General features: G+C 45.0%; 1 protein-coding gene across 2 annotated transcripts in view; it reads left to right on the forward strand.

Moving 5' to 3' along the window:
* Positions 1-12,043, forward strand: part of SOBP (sine oculis binding protein homolog) — a 188,371-nt gene extending 176,328 nt beyond the window's left edge. For both annotated transcript variants that reach the window (XM_049895212.1, XM_049895289.1), the window contains one exon: positions 10,440-12,043. The gene's annotated coding sequence lies outside the window, so the exon portion shown is untranslated. The remainder of the gene's footprint in view (positions 1-10,439) is intronic.
* The last annotated feature ends 5,542 nt before the right edge of the window (positions 12,044-17,585 follow it).

The following is a 17,585-nucleotide window of genomic DNA, read 5'->3' on the forward strand; positions in this document are numbered from 1 at the left end:
GATGGCTTTGACAAAGAGAAATTTATTCTCTCACAGTCTAGGAGGCTAGAAGTCCAAATTCAGGGCTCTAGGTCCACGGGAAGGCTTTCTTTCTCTGTTGGCTCTGGGGGAAGATCCTTGTCGTCAATCTTCACCTGGTCGAGGAGCCTCTTAGCTCAGGAACCCCAGGTCCAAAGGATGAGCTATGCTTCCGGTGCCTCTTTCTTGGAGGTATGAGGTCCCATGTCTCTCTGCTTGTTTCTCTTTTATATCTCAAAAGAGATTGGCTTAAAACACAACCTAAACTTGTAGATCGAGTCCTGCCTCATTAACATAACTGCTGCTAATCCCACTTCATTAACATCATAGAGGTAGGATTTACAACACATAGGAAAATCACATCAGATGACAAAATGGTGGACAATCACACAGTACTGGGAATCATAGACTAGCCAAGATGACACACATTTTTGGGGTACACAATTCAATCCATAACAACAGGGTTCCATAAAGCAGGTGAGTTTGGGTCTACGTTCTGAAACTAACGAGGAAAATGGGTTGGCAGTCAGGAGAGAAGGGGTGAGGGATGTCAAAAGCCGCAGATACAGAAAAGAGCTAGCCGTGCTGGGATGGCCTTCCACTTCACTTGGCTGGACCAAAGAGCTTGTCTATAGAGGGTGAGGAGCATGAGTTTGGAAGAGAGCCAGTAAAAAGTAGAACAGGAGGCTGAGGAATTTGTACTCAATATGTGAGGCAGCATCACCATGGCCTCAAGCAGGAGTGACAGGGATGGAATCTGTGTTTGAGGAAAATTACTTTAGCAGCTGTTTGCAGACTGAAAGGATGCAAGGGGAAGAATGGCATTACTGAGGCTGATAGTTGCATTCTGACGACAAGGTAATTTACCAGGGTTTGATTCTAAACGTTGCAGAATGTTATCACTGGAATGTGAGGAGTTGGCTGCCGTATCTATGCGTTAAGTTCATCAAGCCCTTGTAGCAGTGCCTCCGGAAGAAGAACTTCTGTATGCCCAGAGTGTGTCTGAGGAGACTTCATAGTGCAGGATGAAAGGAAACCTCATAATGTCAGACCATTCCAAGTGTTCAGTCCAGGGGTATGCCTGGCAGGCCCCAGATTGTCATAGAATCAGGGACTCTGCCCTTCAGAATGGCAGCTCTGTACCTTAACCCACATGATTCAGGCCTTCACCTGGGGGAGGTGGAGAGATGTGGCTGAGGGCTTTTCTAGCAGAGGACTCACCATTGATGAAGAAGGAGACTGGACAGTGGCCACATGGATGCCCCAACTCTCTGTCCTCGGATGGACAGCACTAAGGTTTGAGTGACTGGCTGTACCTCAGATACCTACAGAGATTTTTTCAGAATCTCCTCTCAGGGTCTGCAGCTACTTTCAGGGAGTTTGGCAACCTTTCAGATGTGCCCTTTTATCTTTTTTAACTTCACAGGCCTTAAATCTTCTGAAGTGTCCATATGGGGTGACAGTGGGCTCCTGAGAGGGAGGGAAGATGGCAGTGTGGTTTAGTGGAAAACAGCATCTGCTTTGGAGTTGGAATGGCCTGGGTTCAATTCCCAGTTGAGCCATTTACTAGCTGAGGGAGGAAGTGATGGTAACTTCTCTCAGCGTTGGTTCTGTGACATGAGTAACAAGACTGCCGTGAGGGATCAGTGGGAAAACACGTAGAGTGTGACACAGCATAGGTGCCCTAGAAATGGCAGCTATTGTTATTTTAGAAAGACAGCGTTGCCCAGGGAAGAGCACATGGCTGGAATAAGACCTGACTGGATTTGAAAACTGGCTGTGCCACTTACTAGCTGAGAGGGTTTGGACTGGCTATGTAACCTCCTTGGGCCTGCATTTTCTCATTAAATAATTATTACAACTAATATTTATTGAGCACTAACTATGTGCCAGACAGTGTTCCAAATGCTCTACATGCCCATGACAACCCTATGGGATACCATTATTAAACCCATTTTAAAGATGAAGAAACTAAGGCACGGAAGGAAGGTTAAATAGCCTACTCAGAGTCATATGGCCAGTAAGTGGCAGTGCTGGGATTTGATGGCATCCTGGCTTCAGAGCCTCCATGCAAAACTATTGTGCCATACACATCTTCTGTACAAGAAAAGAAGGTAATAACCCCTACCTAAGAGAGTTGTTACAAGACTCCAGTAAAAATGACATAAGTTAAAATGCCAGGAGGTTCTAGGCACATCAACAGAAAAAAACAGATGCTGCCAAGGCCATTCTGACTCCTGGCAACCCCATGTGTGTCAGAGAACTGTGTTCCACAGGGTTTTCAATCCAACTCCTGGCAACCCCATGTGTGTCAGAGAGCTGTGTTCCACAGGGTTTTCAATCCGACTCCTGGCAACCCCATGTGTGTCAGAGAGCTGTGTTCCACAGGATTTTCAACCCGACTGCTGGCAACCCCATGTGTGTCAGAGAACTGTGTTCCACAGGGTTTTCAATGGATGATCTTTTGGAATTAGATCACCAGGACTTTGTTTGGAGGTACCTCTAGGTAGGCTCAACCAGGCAACCTTTTGGTCAGTAGCTGAAAGATTAACCTTTTGCACCACTCAGGGCCTCTGGGTACATGGCAGGTGCTTATTATAAGAATTCTCATGGTGGCCCCTGCAGCCCAGAACTGCTTCCTTCAGATGTGTGATAGAAGATAATGAAACTGTTCCATGTTGTCAGCCTTGGAGGTTAGGGAAAGATCTCTGGTTCTCTTACAAGTAAAGAGACTAGGAGAAAAAGAGCAAATACTTAAGGTCCCAGAGTAGTGCAGCTAGGATTAGAACCTGAGTCCTCAGCTGCCTTTCCTCTCAGTGGGACACAGGATATGACCAAAGCTGCTTGAGCTACATGCCCTGTGCCATGGGCCAGAGCCATATTTTTGCCACCCACTGGATCGCTTCCTCACATCAGGCAGCTGATTTCGAGACGAAATAGGTTGGGCCTGAACATCTGGGGGCTGAGGGCTTGAAGGGTGGCAAAAAGCAATTATTAACCACACTCCCCATCTCCTTTGCTGCCTGAGGGAGAAATTGGTGTGCTCGCTCTTTTTGTTTTTGAAGTGATGTTTCGACTAATACGAAGCATCTCTCTCCACTCCTGGGCTGGTTGTAAAGAATAAATGCAGTGTGGTAAGACCCCTTCTCAAGATCTCACCTAAAATCTTGAAATCTACTGTTGACCCACAGGCCATTGCCACTTGCCACAAAAACCTACCTTTTTCTCTTGGTTCTTTTTCACTAGAGTGCCCATGCCCAGGTAAAATGGACAAATAATGAACTCAGCCTTAACACCAGTGAACATCATTTTTTTTTTTCTTTAAGAGTTTTGGGAAGGCAGCAGTCTTGAGAAATAGTGTCGTAGAAGTCAGAAGAAGAGGAATATGACCCCAGCTTGTTCACTGACATCTTGGATGAGTCCCTTAATTAATCCAGGACTTAGGATCCCTCCACTCTCACGGGGACACAATGGCACCTGCTCCTGTAATCACAGAGGGAGTACTAGGGAGCCAAGCTGAGTCACACAAACTGGCCTCAGCTGGTGTGTGTATTGGGTGGGACTTGAATGAAAACCAATTTTTTTTTTTTCTTGTCAAATAATTAAACTTCTCAGTGCCTTGTTTGCAAAGCAAGGGAGTCGGACTTCGTAGGTCATAAGGCCTCTTCTAGCTCTGACATCATGGCCTACCCACCTATCAGGATGGGAAGAGGTAAAACGGACCAGGAGGCAGCATGCCGTAGGGGTGGAGCATGGACTTTGGGGTCACATGGAGCTGGATTTCAATCCAGTTTTGCCCCTTTCTAGCTGGTGAGTGGCCTTGAGCAAGTAAGTTCCTTCATCTTCTTGGGAAAATTTCCTCATCTGTAAAGTAGGGACCATAATAAATACTCCAGTAGCCTTGTTGTGGGGCGCCTGGGTGGTGCAGACTGTTAAGCGTTCTACTACTAGCTGAAAGGTTGGTGGTTGGAACCCACTCAGAGGCCCCTCAGAAGACACACCTGGCTATCTGCTTCCAAAAGGTCACAGCTTTGAAAACCCTATGGAGCAGTTCTACTCTGCACACATGGGGTTACCATAAATCAGAGTCAACAATGACATTATTGTGTGTCACATGTGAAATAAATGAGTAAAAATGCCTAGTGCGGTATTTGGCATAAAGTAAATGCTCAATAAAAATTGGCTCCTTTCTTTTTGAAGACACTGCAGTTTTCCTAAACTATAATAGGAAGTGCTTGTGCTTGAAAGCCAAAGGCATAGGGTTCTAGGCGCCTCTTCAAAATGTCCTCCGGAACATTAGATATATCATGTAACTCCTCTATATTTTATTTTTCTTGTTCGTGAATGGATGTAGCCAGTTGCCTCCAGTGCATTTGTAAGAAGTGCACACTGTGAGACAGGAGAACCTCCATGAGAAGGCGGAGAGACAGGGTAGCTTGGTTTGCTTAAGCGCCCAGTTTCCAGAAAGGATTTGAAGTAGTTACAAAGGGTCAGTTGTCCAGGGTGAAGCTGCAGACCTGTGTGAGTACATGAAGGGAGGTTTCAGGGGTTGGGGTTCCTTTTACAGGTCAGCAAGAAACAGAAGTGGTCATTTGTAAGGATAAACAGGCCTCTCCCTATTACAGAACCAGCGAAGCAAAGTAAGTTTGTCATTTGTAAAACAAAGATGAAGTTTCCCAGATTTTGCTAGATTAAAAAGTAAAATAAGAGACAGAGATTGCAAAAGGAGAAAACCATAAAAAGAAAAACCAAGGTGGCAGCGTTTTATTCTGTTACACATGAGGCTGCCATGAATCGGAACTGACTCGATAGCAATTCACAGCAACAACATTTGGTTCAATTTAAATATATATATATATATATGAGCCCTAGCTTATCAGAGCCATGGGGTGAATAGCAGTGTGGCGATAAAGTTGTGATTCAGACCAGAGCCCAGCACCGAGCTCAGCCGATGCGAACCCTTGACCCCCACACCCTTCTCCTTATCATGGCCTATTTCCCATCACAACTGCACTAGAATAGAGAAGAGATGTTTTTCAGTTACACTCATCAGCCAACGAGCTATGTTGTTGTTAGGTGCCCTTGAGTCTATTACAGAATGCATAATCATACCATCCCATAGGGTTTTCTAAGCTATAGTCTTTATGGGAGCAGATTGCCAGATTTTTCCCCTGAAGAGTCGTTGAGTGGGTCTGAACTGCCAACCTTTCAGTTGGTAGCTGAGCGCTTAACCGTTGCACCACCAGGGCTTCTTAAAAAAAGATTTTTTTTTAAAGAAATACCATCCACTTCATAAATGAAAACAGTTTTCCATCCTGGCAAAAGCCATTCCAAAACTTTTCATGAAGCAGTGGTTGAAGGGGGAGGGAGAGAACCACTTTTTGGCAAAACCTTGCCAAGCCATCGCCCTTTCTGGGATGGGCTGAGTGCTCAGACCAGGCTCTGGCGTCACACCCAGAGTTTTATCAGCTGTTGCCGGCGGCTCTGTTCATTGACCACGGGGCTCTACCCTTGTGAGTGGCCCAGAATAGCTGCAGCTACCTGAGAGGAGTGCAGTCCTCGGGGACTCGTTTTTGTCCCAGATAAACAGCGTTGCCGCATCCAGCACGTAATGGCTGTATTTAACTGTGATAAGTGATGGGCAGCCGCGCCCCAGTGAGTGGCTTCACTGGTAGATCCCGGGTAATTGGACAAAAGCAGCTGGCTTGACAAGGAACATTTCTTGTGCAGCACCTAGTTGGTGCTAAAGAGTTCTATGCTCCTGAGAGTATGACAGACATGGGAGCTTGCCTTCTAAATGGGTAAGACAGGACAGACTGATAAGATTTTTATTATGTTAATTCCAAAGGTATTCGAGGAAGGAAATAGAAATAAGAGTTTGGGAAAATGGTTAGATTAACAGAGGCAGTCTCACCCTGAGGAGGGGCTATGATGGATCTGGAATGAGATAGACATTTTTCTCTGGACATACTTTTACTTTTTACCTGGAAGTTGAGGTAGAAAGACTTGGTGTTCTGCTTCCATAAATATTACAACCAAGAAAACCCTGTGGGGCAGTTCTGCTCTGTCAGATGGGGTCACTATGAGTCAAAATCGACTCTGTGGCACCTAACAACAACAACCTGGAAGTTTTAAAGTATGACCAGCATAAGTCTCAGACTTTAAAGATCAAACAAGTGAAGGAGAGAATGGCCATGTTTTGACAGGAGCAACATTAAAAGAATGTATTGGTACTTGGGTACATTTTTGTTCTCTATACCAACCAAAAACCAAACCCACTGCTGTCGAGTCTTGTTCTCTATAAGTCTCTGAAAATTCCTGTGCAATAAAGAAGGATGAGTGTAAATCACATTCGTAGCAGTGCTTCCCTGATGAAAACCAAAATTGACTTGCCAGGTGGACATAGGCCCTTCTCGATCCACTTGGTGTGCAGCTGTGGTTCCATCCGTGGGATATTTCATTTCTCCAGCCAATAGGGGCAGCTGAGCCTGGAATTCTGAAAGTGTCTGGCCACGCATGCTGCTACTGGAGACCAGGCATAGTGGGTCTGCGGCTCTCTGCATACATAGTACAAGGGACAGGCTTTTCTGCATGTCACTGTTTGTGTGATGTTCCAGGCAAGGGGGCCCGGGGTTGGTCTACCTTCAGACAAACCCCCAAACTCAGAAGAAAACCCAAGTGGGAGGCACAAATACAACCACCTGCCCCAACTTCCGTGCGTTAAGAAACCTGTTGCCGTCGAGTCAATTCCGACCCATAGTGGTCCTATAGGACAGAGTAGAACTGTCCCAGAGAGTTTCCAAGAATTGCCTGGTGGATTCGAACTGCCGACCTTTTGGTTAGCAGCTGTAGCACTTAACCACTACACCACCAGAGACACTCAAAAAATCTCTGCCAGAGGGTGTGTGTGTGTGTGTGTGTGTGTGTGTGTGTGTGATTAGTAGAGAGAAAGGAAGGCCTTTCTAAAACTTTGGACTTGAAGGGTCTAGAATTAGGCTTCCTCATGTTCAGCCACCACCCGTCTGTCAGTGGAGCCTTGTGTAGTTGCTGTGATGCTGAACAGGTTTCAGTGGAATTTCCAGAACTAGGAAGAAAAGCCTGGTGATCCACTTCAGAAAATAAGCCAGGAAAAACCCTACAGTTGCCATAAATCAGGGGCCAACTCAATGGCAGCTTACAATAAAAACAGTATGCCAATAATGGATCGATTCCCAGCTGCTCACATTTATAATCCTTCCTATCTGGTACTGACTTGTTGCAAAAATCTTATAGTCATAGCATGTGAGAGATGGAGGGGATATAATACAAAATTGCATCCAGTTCCCCAGTCGCCAAAGGAAGAATCAAGGACTGGGGAAGTTATGGAACAGGGCTAAAGCCACACAACTAGTTAGGGGCTGAGCTGAACTGTAACTCAGGCCTTGTCTTACTGTCATTTGTAGTAATTTCCCCTTTACAGAGATCAAGAAACTGAAACAGGACAGATTTTCCATCAGATCCCTCTGCTTGGCAAAAGCTAAATAAGAACAGCCAAGGCTCTGGAACCTCCTGCTGTGATCCTTTCTAAACTCCAAGCTCACTTTGTTCCCGCTCTGCTGAGTTCCACACATTGCATATCAACAGATCCTAGACAGGTGAAACTCAAGCTTTGCTCTTCATTTTCTCTAATCTGAGAGTCTATTCCTGTATCGGAAACCCTGGTAGTGCAGTGGTTAAGAGCTATGGCTGCTAACCAAAAGGTCGGCAGTTTGAATCCACCAGGCACTCCTTGGAAACTCCCGTATCAGTCCCCAACAAGAGCACCAGCGAAAACCAGCCAGAGCCAGAAGAGCAAATGAGGAAGACTTCAGTACCACTCCCTCCTCAAATGTTATTAGCAGGAAGGGACTTGTACTGCCACCCTCAGGCCTTGGTGGGTGTCCCAGACACTGCCAGTGTGTGGTGAGAGGAAAGGAAGCGGCACAAATGGTCTGCTTTGCCATTCTCTTAAAATAAGCTCCGTGTGAGGAGGATTTCAGAGCAGTAGGAGCAGGGCTGCAAAAAATAGCGTGTGGTGCAGCTGCACCCTTTAGAACTTTGGGGGAAAACACATATTATTTACCAGACAATAATAGATACCAGAGAATAATAATGATTATTATAGTGTTTGGGATGGCAAACGCTATAGTTAAGGTTCCAGAATGGCTCTCATTATAATCCCGTTTTGCTAGTCTCTTATGAAAGCCTGGAAATTTTCTCCAAGTAGGCTGATGCTGTCCATGTTTGGTCTTTGTCCAAAGGTGATTTGAATATAAAGAAACTTATATGAGAAAGAGTCCTATTTTTTGGTAGCGATAACACTAAAGAAAACAGCAGTGGCAGGATTCTTAAGTAATTCAAAATGGTGGTGTTTCCCAGTCACTAGAAGAAAATGTTAAACATCTTTATTTCCGCCTTTAAAGAAAGAAGTCAGAGGCCCCTCTAACTACAAGATTCAGTCACTGTTGGTCCCAGGCCCAGAGGTGGAGCAGTTTCTCTCCTTCTACAGTGGCTTCCAGGCTCTGCTCACTCTATGCATAAGAATTGTCCCCAGAAGAAACAGCTTCTGTGTCTTTGAATCCACGTGTCATTTCTGCTGCTTCGTCTAACATCTTTGGGGCTTCCCATTTAATGGTGGTTCTTGGTATTACTGTTTTTGTATCGCTTCTCTCCATTGTTAAGAAAAACAAAAAGAAAGGGGCAAGAAACAGAAAGAGTGAGGAGAAAGGAAGAAAAAAGAAATCACATGTCAGCCCTTGATTCAGAGATAAATATCCGCATTTCCAAATCTGACCATGCCAAATGAAAAGGTTTCCATGGGCTTGTAATTCCACCCCCATTGCATATTTGTGGTGTTTTGCATGTTCACTTTGGTTATTTAATATACATAATAAATGCACAGAGATCTGGTGATTTAATATGATTTGGGGAACTCAGGCATTTCCTGTCATGCACACTCAAATTTTCAAACATTTTTTTGGCTGATTGTTATTATCGTTACCATTAACACCAGGACTTGGATAGCAGGGTTCAAAGAATAAGCTTCTACTTAGTTCTCCCAGTGGGTGTTTTGACCTTCTCACCCTTATGTGAAATTCGTGTTACAAACACCCTCAGCAAGTCTCCCAGTCTCTTTGTAGCCTCCATTTCTTCATCAATAAAATGAGGAAATTGTAGTATTTGGTCTCTGGGGTTCCTTCAAGTTTTAAATTCTGTCACCTCTCTGAAATTATTTGTTCATCATTTTAAGAGTTATCTTAACAGTCGTAAAGAGGTTTATGAGTCTTCTGTTGCCCCCTGACATTAGTCAAATTTTACCCATTGACATTTCCAACATCTTCATTTTATTGGCAGGAAAGAAAGGCACTGCTTTGGGACATGGCAAAAGAGAGCCGCTTAGCTCTTATTCACTTGACAGATGTTCGTTAAGCACCAACAACTGGCCAGATGCTGAACTGGGGGCTGGCTATAGAGACATAAGCAAAACAAACACAGCCCCAGAGCTCAGGGACTTTACAGTTTCTTGACTTCTAAGTAGCTGCTTACAGGGAGTGACTGAGTATCCTCAGGAGGACATATTTTAAACGAAGGAACTGGTAGTAAATGAAATAAACCAAGGGGGATGAAGAGGCAGAGCCTAATGTCTGTGGCAAAAATTGGAATGGGGCCTTCTTCAGAAACTGACTTTCCCGTGAAAACTCATGGTGAGACCCTCTGCCCAGAATTCTAAGGCCTGGTTGGCTTGTCTTTCAGTCTAATGGTGCTGTTTGACTTGGGTATAAAGAGATGTGAATGGCTCACCTTTAACAGGTTAAGACCCACAGACAGACAGGGGAAGTATTTCTTCCAGCTGCAATTGAGAGCCTCACCTTGCCTCAGTAGGAGAGCTCTACAGAGAGGTGTTATATGTCCATGGTCTTTTGTATTTACTAAAAAGGTGACTCTCTTGGCCTTCCTTTTTTGCAGCAAACACCAAGGCAGTCACATGGAGTACAGGAGTGAAGCCTGGCGCTTCAGGATCCCCTGGTGACCTTGTCTAGCTTTTGGGTGACCTTGGGCACCTGAAAAGACCTCCCTCAGGTTAAGAGTGCAGTAATATGGAGGGTGAGAGTTACTGCGTTGCAAAGGATGCTGTGGTCTTTGGGTGGGGGTGTGGTGCACCATGCTCATTATGGGATTCCAAAAACCGCCTCGAGTTTCATTTCCTCACACAAAGCTGGCAGGGCAGCCCCTGAGCACAGCCATGAATGAGACTCATGTTGAAATCATACTGTGTTGCCCACGTTCTGGGGACGCATCTTTGGTGTTTGGAGCTTGTGCTCCCCTTTGATAAATGCCTGGTTCTTCCCAATTTGGGGTGGTTTGGTCCAGTGAGATTCTGATGGGCCCTTCTCTTTTTCCAGGAATGCTCACTCACAGGGTATCTTGTCTGGAGAGAGGGCGCCGAGCAAACCATGTCACGCCATCCAATGACACCAGCTGGTCAGCTCACCACCCCCTCTGGCTACAACTCAAGCAAATAAAGCCGCTTCCTGTCATTAAGCATCTCAGAGAAAGCAGCCCTCCCTCCGTGGCCTCTAGCCCAGAGAAGCCAGCACGTCTGGGACCTACCAAGCGGACGCAGCCTCGCTGCTGCCACCATCTCTGCTTCTCCCCAGAGGAACTTAGGGATTTCGCCCCTGGTTTTAAACAAACAAAATGCCAACAAGTCACAAGGACCAATGTAGGTATTCTCCATCTCCGTCTTCAAAGGCTCAGAAGTTGAGGCTGGAAGAGGATACGGATTTGAAAACAAAAATCTTTTTTTAATCTTTTTAAAAACTGCTGTGGTTTTGCTGCTACGCTAAGAGTTGTGATTTGCATTGTACGGTTTTGGACCTATACTGTTCACGTTTGGATGGCGGAGAGGGATCGTACTGGAGTCCCAACACTTCAGATTCATCTCTGTCCTGCCCAGGATGCACTTTTAAATGAAGAGTTAGAATATTTTATTGGCTAATATACTTTTCTTGTTATTTTTACAAAGGCCACCTTTATCCTTTTTAATGCCATATTTTCAGTGTTACACTTTTATGGCTTTTAATTTTTGATTTGACAGATGTAAGAAGCAGCATGAATAGTTTATACTGTGGTTTTTCAGAGACTGAATGCCAAGAGAACTCGGTAAATGTTTATTCTTCTCAGCTTTCTCTTTAAATTCCCCTAAATAGCGCCCCATTTGGGAACAGAGCAAGAGTGTTGAACTGAAGACCAAAATGCCCTCAAGGTGTAAAATAATCCGAGGGGGAATATTTGCTGGGCGTCTCGAAAGACTTGGATGAAATTTCAACCCTGATGGTTTTCAGTGATCCAGGAAGTCAGTGAGACAATCTCTCTATACGCAGAGCCCTTTCATGATTATTAGAATGGTATGGACAAACCAATGAAAACAAGAGGGAAAGTGAGAAAGATCACCCATGATTCTGTTTCACTGTTTGCTTTCTCCTGTCATGGTGAAGAGAAATGTGCAATTCGATCCTCAATCAGTGGGTGGAGGATAACAGGGTAGATTTACATGTGTGCACTTGTACAGTTGTAGCTGCGAGTCCAGAAGTCCTCTAGAGCATGTGTACTGGCACTGAGTTGGTGAGACAGTCGTGGAGTACCCCATTCTGATGAGTACAGAAAAAAAGAAAAGAGAAAAAAAAAAAAAAAGAAAAGAAAAATTAAGGAAAAAAAACAAAAAAAGAAGAAAACTAAAAAAAAAAAAAAAATCAAATCACCTTGTGATTCAGTGTATCTGTTTACTAACTCAAATAAAGCAATTGTTCCCTCTGGAGGGGTCCAGGTGCCCCCTGCCCTACACAGCCGCTGAGACGGCAGCAGGAGGGGTGGCAGGTCCCGGGTGGGCGAGGCTGGGAGGGGGTTGCACCGGCCCTGAGGCACCCCCGGCCTGTGGACGCGGTGTACATACTGTATTTCTATATTCTCCTTTGTACAGAGTCACTTAACAAGTCAAGCTACTGTTTTACAGGTGCTCCTTATTTATTAGAGCTGTGAGAGCTTGGGGGACACACCTGGCGAGCGAGCTCGCTTTTTAAAATGAAATTGGGGGGCAGGGGAAGGGAGGTGGGAGGGGCGGGAAGCTCGCAAGCCCTGGGAGAGATTTATAAAAGTGAACAAAAGAAGCAACTCCAGCAACAAATTACAAAGAAACAAACCCCAACACCAAACCCACCCACGCAAGAAGCAGCAGCCCCTCTGGGTACTCCTTGTCCTGTTGGGCTCACAACATTCTCCTCTCTCCCTGACCGGTGTCAGATTCATCAAACAAAAATAAATCTCTAAGGAAAAAAAATGCACTTACATATGCTTATTTTGCTTTTTTCATTATTATGACTATTGTTTTCATTTTCCTTGCTACAGAAGGTGTTTGTTTCTCTTTTTAAAAGGGAAAGGGAAAGAATGTTTAACAATAAACTAGAAAGTTATAAAAGATGGTGAGATATAGGGGTGACACTGCCTGCCCCTTACAAACCTGCTATGGATCACGCTTCTCGGCAAACAAGAGCCCACCTGGTTTGTTCAAAGCTCTGCTTCCCAACCACGTCTGCTGTTGAAAACATAAAGTGTATATGGGGTGAGTCCTTGAGCCTGAAGACAGCGTGGTATCCGTTCCCAAGTTCTCTCCAAGGCCTGATGTTTTTAGGCTCTAAGAGTTCAGGTCTAAGGCTCAGAATGCACCACCCAATGGTTGCAAACCTCCACGGGCTCCATTCACATCAATACACCATCTCACCCCATTGGCTAGCAGATGGGTTTGCTTTAGCTTCATGTGAATGAGAGGTATGAATCTGATTGTTCCTTGGTACCTAAATTAAACATCAGAAATTTTCTAAGGTGTAAGGTACATTAATTCCTATATCTACTCAATGTAGATTTATTCCAATCCTCTTGTTTCACATGGAGAGAACTGAAGCCTGGTAAGGTGAATTGACCTGTCCAGAGTCCCACGCTGAGTTTGGTTAAACTAAAAAGACCAAACCAATTGCGTAGAGTTGATTCTGACTTACAGGGACCCTACAGGAAAAGAGTAGAACTTCCCCATAGTGTTTCCAAGGCTGTAAATCTTTAAGAAGCAGACTACCACATCTTTCTCCCATGGAGAGCCTGATGGGTTTGAGCGCTTTAACCACTGTTCCACTAGGGCTCCTTGAGTTGGGTTAGTTTGTCAAAAAACAAATGTTCATTAAAAACTTAGGAACCATCAGCATTTTCCTCTACATGACCATCCTGTGGATTCTGGAGACCTGATTTCTTTCTCTCGTGGAGCCCAATGGAATCTCCGAGATGTCCTGGTGCGAGGTCACATTTATGACTGTGACTCCATCTGACTTCTCATGCCTAGCCGGGAGCGTGCCAGGGGCTGAGACACCGGGCTGTGCCTGCCTGGTGTAAAGTCCCAGATCACATTATTCATCTGGACTTAGCCATAGGTACAATAATCCAGGATACTGATTTTGCTTTTTGTCTGCAGTCCGAGATTATCAAACAAACATTTTGACCCTTCTGGAAACAAAAGGTACCTTTGTTCTGACATGAAAAGATTCTGTGGCATCTCATTAGACATCAGAGCACATTTTCCCCCTTCTCTTTCTCTTCATCTTAGTATTCCCTGAATGCAAAATTCTCTTGGCTTAGTGTAACAATATATAAAGAGAAATAGGAACAATTAAACAGCGAGTTGCTGTTCAGTCAGTTCTGACTCATGGCCACCACATGTGTGTCAGAGTAGAACTGTGCTCCACAGGGTTTTCAGGGGCTGATTTTTCAGGAATACAACACCATGCCTTTCTTCTGAGGCACCTCTGGGTGAACTCAGACCTTCCAGCCTTTTGGTTAGCAGTTGAGCACATTAACTGTTTGCACTACCCAGGGACCCCAAATATAAACAATAACTAGCATGTGTTGAGCATGTGTGCATTTACCAAAAAAAAAAAAAATTGCCATCAAGTCCATTCCAACTCATAGCTACCGACCCTATAGGACAGAGTAGAACTGCCCCCATTGGGTTTCCAAGGAGAAGCTGGTGCATTTGAACTGCTGACTTTTTGGTTAGCAGCTGAGCTCTTAACCACTGTGCCACCAGGTCTCCATATGTGTGCATTAGCCTCATTTAATCTTCACAGTAACTGTATGAGGAAGGTACTATTATTTTCCCTGTGTTATACATGAAGAACCCAAAGCTCAGTGAGTTTGGTATCACCCAATGTCACACAGCCAGTGAGTTGCACAATGGGATTCAAACCCAGGAGATTTGGTGCCAGAGCCCAGGCCCTACATTCAATTTGAAGAAAAACTGTCAGTATTTTTTTATTATTGCCGTTAACTTTATTTATTTTTTTAACATTTTATTGTATTTTTGGTGAAAGTTAACACAGCAAAACAGGTCTCCATTCAACGATTTCTATGCATGATGTTCAGAGACACTGGTTACATTCTTCATATTGTGTCAATATTTTCATTATTTCCATTCTAGTTCTTCCATTCCCATTAACTTAGTCTCACTGCCCCCCAACCTTCTTATCTATACTTTAGAGTAAGATAAGATAATCTATACTGTTGACCATTTGGTCTCTTAGAGATAATTTTTTTAATAAAGTACAGTACTCAAAGGTGACTTTCGTTACTCTTTGAGCTAACCTGCTGTTTAGTTAAAAGGTGACTTCAGGGGATAGTTTTAGTTCAAGGTTTAAAGAGTATCTCAGGGCAATAATCTAGGAGATTCTTCTAGTATCAGTGACTCCAGTAAGTCTGGATTCTTTCAAAATTTAAAGTCCTGTTCCACATTTTCCTCCCTTTTGTATCAAGATCCATCTAGTGACCCTGATCAGAATATTTGGGAGTGGTAGCTGGGTACCCTCTAGTTGTTCTGATCTCAAGGTAGAAGAGGCTGTGGTTCATGGAGACAACTAGCCAGGTTCCTTCTCTCATTCTCCGGTTTCCTTCCTTATCTTTTGCTCCAAACTAAGAGTTGTATCTTAGTTGGCCGCTCACAAGCTTTTAAGACCACAGACACTATTCACCGAACTAAAATGTAGAACATAAACTTTATGAACTATATTTTGTCAGTTGACTGAATTGTCCCCTGAGACTAGGACCTTAAGTTTTCAAACCAGGAAAACTAATCTCATGAAAGCTGTCGATATCTTGATGAAGAGTCATTTTGACTTCCTGCACATTTGTGGTAGTGATTCAGTTTTATTCCAAAGTAGCCCTCATTTTAAACTAAGCCAGAGGGTTGAGTGTTAAAGGTGACTGCCCATTGCACCTGACTGGATGTGAGGCAGTGCTGAGGACACTCAGCAGTAACTTCCTTGTCAGTTATCAACTCCCACTGAACACAAGGCCCTATGCCTAGTGCTGACGGGAGACCAGCAAAGAATAAAGCTCCCAGCCCCACCCCCATGACTTACACTTAACGGGGTCAGTGGGGCTGTGGGAAAGATGGACCACTTCTTGGTCTCACAGGGGATCTCTCTGGATGCTTTCTGGGTTTTGTATAACTGCACAGCTTTTTGAAGCTGCCCTCCCCTTGCAGGAGTTCCCCCAAAACTGTAAGTGCAGCTTGAGCTGCAAGCAGGCCTATGGGTGCCAAGGTTGAGGCCTAGGCACAAAGACACTCAAGACTTGTGCTGATTCCCGCAACCTCCTTGGCCGCACTTTACCCTAAAGTCCAGATTCCTTGACCCTTACCAGCTTCAACAGGAGGAAGCCCACCCACCCTGGGACAAGTTGTACCCTGCTTACAGTTCTTCAGTGGTTCCTTGTGTCCTGCAAATGCAAAGCTAAGGGCACAGAGTGGCATGTAAGACCCTCCAGGCCCTGGCCCTGCTGGCCTCTCCAGCCCTGCCCACTCAAAATCCCTGCCCCAGCCCCCACCTGCAGACCGCTCTCTCGTCCTGAGTTAGGAGCTGCTTCCTGATGCTCTGCTCTCTTTCCCCTCCTGTGCCTTTGCTCATGGAGCTGCCTCTGCCTTGGATGTCTTTCCCTCCTTTGCCTTGGCAATTTTTGCAGCCCAACAAGACTTATCCCAGCTGCTCAGGTGACAGTTTTCTGGTCCTGCTGGGACCATCTGCTCCTTCCCCTGCTGGGCAGGTACCCCTCTGTGCTGACCTTCTTCATGTAGATCAGGCTGTGCTTATTCAGCAGCTCACCCGTCTGCAAACTCTTTGAGGACAGGACCATATCCTATTTGCCTCACACTTCCAAGACCTAGCACATGGAAAGCTCTCATTGTTATTTTTTAAATAAAATTAACAAGCCAACCCCTTCATATCTCAGTTTACCTGCTGCCCCTTCGTGAAGCCAAGCATGAGTCCGCTGAGGTACAATTAAATGCTTCTCCCTCAGGCCCCCATGCCTCTTGTTTAAATGGAATGAAGGCCACTTCTCACACTGTACTCAGTCTTGCCACATCATCTGGGCTCCTCGGAGATAGATACTGTGGCCCTCCTAACTTTGCATCCTTGAAGAGCTATTCACCACCCCCGGAACTGAAAATGTTTGCTGAGTTGGGGCACTTTTACCCTGCTAGCCTTGTGGTAGAAAAGCACAGTGACAAAAAGAAAACCAAACCTGTTGCCGTCGAGTCAATATCGACTCATAGTGACTGTATAGGACAGAGTAGAACTGCCCCATAGGGTTTCCAAGAAGTGGATTTGAACTGCTGAAATTTTGGTTAATAGTCATAGAGCTTAACCACTGAGCCACCAGGGCTCTGAAAACTAGAGCAGTTGAATGGCCAATGCAGGAAGACTGCATTGTTTCATCTTGTGTTTCTGGTGCTCAGGGAGGGGTCAGTGTCACCCCCGAATGAGCCAGTCAGTCAGCATGTCTTTGGGCTTCTCCAAATGCAAGGCCAGGGCTCAGTGCTGGGAGCAACATAAAGGGGACAAGACTCAGTCACTGGCCTTGTGTTCCTGGGTGGGCAGTGATTCCAGATCACGGAACCAGTACACTTTTTACCCGGAAGAACCTTAGAGATTAGAGAATTCCGTGACCCTTGGACACATTTGTAGTTGGAAAGTTAATCTTTGGTACTCAGAGAGTGCCTCTTCTAGACCGCAGATGGAGTGAACAGTTGCCACCAGTGTATGTAATTCTTCTAGAGAAAGAAAGACTTTGGCTGAGAAACGGAAAATGGCCCACATCCATCAGGTGCTTACTCTGGGCAAGGTATCCTTCTAAGGACTTCATTCGCATTCACTTATTTAATTCTCACAACAGCCCTGTGAGGAAAACACTAGTACTGTCATCTACCCCATTTCATAGACTAAGAAACTGAGGCACAAAGGGGTTTTCTGTCAAAGGTGCCACAAATAGTAAGTGGCAGAGCTCAGCAGTGGGCTCCAGCATCCACACTCCTTGTCACGATGCTGAGCTGCCTCACTAGGGCCTGAGATGATGGCGATTCAGGCCATAGGGCAGAGTTCAGATCAGTTACTTGGTGCCCGAACCATCAGATGGAAGTGTCTTGACTTTTATGTTGTGTTTGGAGAGACAAAAAG

This window comes from Elephas maximus, chromosome 1, assembly GCF_024166365.1.
Source record: "Elephas maximus indicus isolate mEleMax1 chromosome 1, mEleMax1 primary haplotype, whole genome shotgun sequence".
Taxonomy (NCBI): Eukaryota; Metazoa; Chordata; class Mammalia; order Proboscidea; family Elephantidae; genus Elephas; species Elephas maximus.